This window comes from Bison bison, unplaced genomic scaffold, assembly GCF_000754665.1.
Source record: "Bison bison bison isolate TAMUID 2011002044 unplaced genomic scaffold, Bison_UMD1.0 scf7180017849863, whole genome shotgun sequence".
Taxonomy (NCBI): Eukaryota; Metazoa; Chordata; class Mammalia; order Artiodactyla; family Bovidae; genus Bison; species Bison bison.
In genome coordinates, this window is record NW_011480436.1 from 13,116 (window position 1) to 16,257 (window position 3,142).

Consider the following 3,142-nt stretch of genomic DNA (forward strand, 5'->3'; position numbering starts at 1 on the left):
GGCAAGAATACTGGAGTAGGTTGCCATTTTCTTCTCCAGGGGATCTTCCCCACCCTGGGCTTGAACCTGGGTCTCTCGCACTGAAGACACGCTCCCGTCTGAGCCACCTCTGCTCTATTTGGTGAGGGTGGGGGTGGATTGGAAGCTGGGGCGGTGTCGGGACTGGAAAGACGAGCCTGGAATCATCAGGGCTCCTCCACCATCTAATCTTTTCTCTATGTGGTCTATCCAGCATGGTAGCTTCAGGGTCGCTAAACCTGTTTCTTACATGTCAGGTAAGGGCTCCAAAAATGCGCGGATAGAAAGAGAGGAGAGAGGGAGAGAGGAAGAGAGGGAGGGAGGAAGAGAGAATGAGAATGGGAATGAATTGGGTGTGATAAGCCTTCTGATGGGGGAAGAGTTCTCTCAGGACCTGGGACAGCACCCAACGTTTGTAGGGATTTATTAGTAACCTCAACAGTGGTAAACGAGTGCATAGACTACCTGGTAGGAGATATTCTTAACTCCTTGGGTGCATCTGGGAATCAGATAGGAGCTCCTAAGAGGAAAGAATTTGCATGCGTTGTTCTCTTTATAATAACAACGCTACACCCATCAGTGCTCTGCTGTTTCCTGTGTCCTTGTCATGAATTACTTTCTGTCATCCTTCCAAACCCTGTGACAGGCCAGCAAAATGTAGCCCCACCGCTTGTTCTTATAAATAAAGTTTTATTGGAACGCAGCCCTGCTCATTTGTTTTCATATCGTCGGTGGCTGCTTCCCTGTCATAATGGCAGAGTCGTTGCAACAAGGACTGGATGGCCCAAAAAGCTGAAATTACTTTCTCTCTGGTCCTTTGCAGAAGATATTTGTTAACTCCTGCTCTAGAGGTAGGTGATATCAGACCAGTTCATAGAAGAGAAAAAAAAGGGCTCACAGAGGGGATGTTTATTTGAGGTTGAGAGAGCCAGCATCAGTACTTTTTTATTAAAAATTTCCCCCCTTATTTTTAATTGTGGTAAGCTCACATGCCGTGAAATTGGCCATTTTAACCACTTTTGAATGTACAATTCTATGGCATTAATTGTATTCATGTTGTTGTGTGCCCATCAACAAACACCATCCATCTCCAGAATTTTCTTCGTCTTGGAAAATGGACAAGAACTCCAGAACAAGAAAATGCAGATGAACAAAAAGAAAAAAAAAAAATCATCCTGCCTGGCAGAGATGCCAAAGAGAGGAGTAGTTGTTTTTTTTTTTTTAACTAAAAAAATATGCACGTTGATATTTAAGCTTAAAAAAGAGAATCAGTCTGCTCTCCCTGCCTCCCCCCACCCATTGACATTTAAGGAAGAAACTCTGGATGTTGGTAAACATTTGAACTTTCTAAAGCTGTAGACGGAGTCTATCCAGGGACACATACAGACGAATTAACTTGTACTGATAGATGTAGAGGTTGATTTTATCTATGCCAGTGTCTTGCTATTACAGAGAGACAGGGCAATGAGGAACATTTCCTCATGTGTTTCTTTCCCAATGACCTATTATTCTCTTAGCCTAAATTCTTCCAAGGGGAAGGGGTGGGTCAAAGATTGGTGCAGATGATTTTGCCGTGGATTACTGAATGACCTTTTAGGAAGGCTGTACCAACTGACACTCCCACCAACAGGTAGGTGTACCTGTTTCACCACATGCTTGCCAACACTGGGTATTATCATTGCTTTGATCCTGCCAATCTGATAAGTGAAAAATATTATCTTGTCATTATCCTAATGAGTTTCTTTGATTCCCAGTAGGGCTGAGTAGTTTTATGTGTTTGTTAATTTTCTTTCTTTGCAAATTGACCCTTATATCCTTTGCCTATGCTCCCCCCTCTCTCTTTTAGGGGTGAGACTTTTTTTTTCCTTATTGATTCATTAGAACTCTTTACATATGAAGGATACTAACTCTGTCATTTTGGTGGGTAAGAAGAGACAGAAGTTGACAAAGGGGAAGTCACTGCTCAAGGTACACATCTAAGAAGAGGTGGAGCAGAAATCTGAAACAAGATCTTTCTAGATCCATGTCTTGGGGTCTGTACAGCCTCTGTGGAACCTTCCCTTCTCCCACATCTTGCCCACTCCATGATTCAGGAACCCTGAGTTTCCACAATCTCAAGAATTGCCAGACCCAGCTACCCTTGCAACGCCCCAGCAGCAAACCTATACTTTGATTTGCTGTGTGGATTAAATATTTGGCACAGACTAGGTACTCGATGAACAATGCTGTGCTGTGTGATGTACACAGCTGCTCAGTTGTGTTTGATTCTTTGCGACTCCATGGACTGTTGCCCGCCAGGCTCCTCTGTTCTTGGAATTCTCCAGGCAAGAACTGGAGTGGGTTGTCATTTCTTTCTCCAGGGGGTCTTCTCCACCCAGGGATTGAACTCATGTCTTTTGTGTTTCCTGTATTGGCAGGTGGATTCTTTACCACTGTTCCACCAGGGAAGCCCACACTTAATAAACAAAAGCTGGCATTATTGCCTTTTTCTGTTTTTTAATCTTCTCTTCAGCCACATCTCTTGCCAGCTGCCTATGCCTTCAAGTCCAACCTCCTACCATCGCAAGCAACTTGCCTCACAATTTCTCATGACTCCAGTCAGTCCATTTGAAGAACTCCTACTCATCCTTCAAAACCCTATTTAAGTTTTGCCTCCTCTAGGAAGTCTTCCTAGCCAAATTCAGACTTAAATTGAAGAAAGTGGGGAAAACCACTAGACCATGTAGGTATGACCTAAATCAAATCCCTTATGATTATATAGTGGAAGTGAGAAATAGATTTAAGGGACTAGATCTGATAGACAGAGTGCCTGATGAACTATGGACGGAGGTTCATGACATTGTACAGGAGACAGGGATCAAGACCATCCCCATGGAAAAGAAATGCAAAAAAGCAAAATGGCTGTCTGAGGAGGCCTGACAAATAGCTGTGAAAAGAAGAGAAGCGAAAAGCAAAGGAGAAAAGGAAAGATATAAGCATGTGAATGCAGAGTTCCAAAGAATAGCAAGGAGAGAGAAGAAAGCCTTCCTCCACAATCAATGCAAAGAAATAGAGGAAAACAACAGAATGGGAAAGACTAGATATCTCTTCAAGAAAATTAGAGATACCCAGGGAACATTTCATG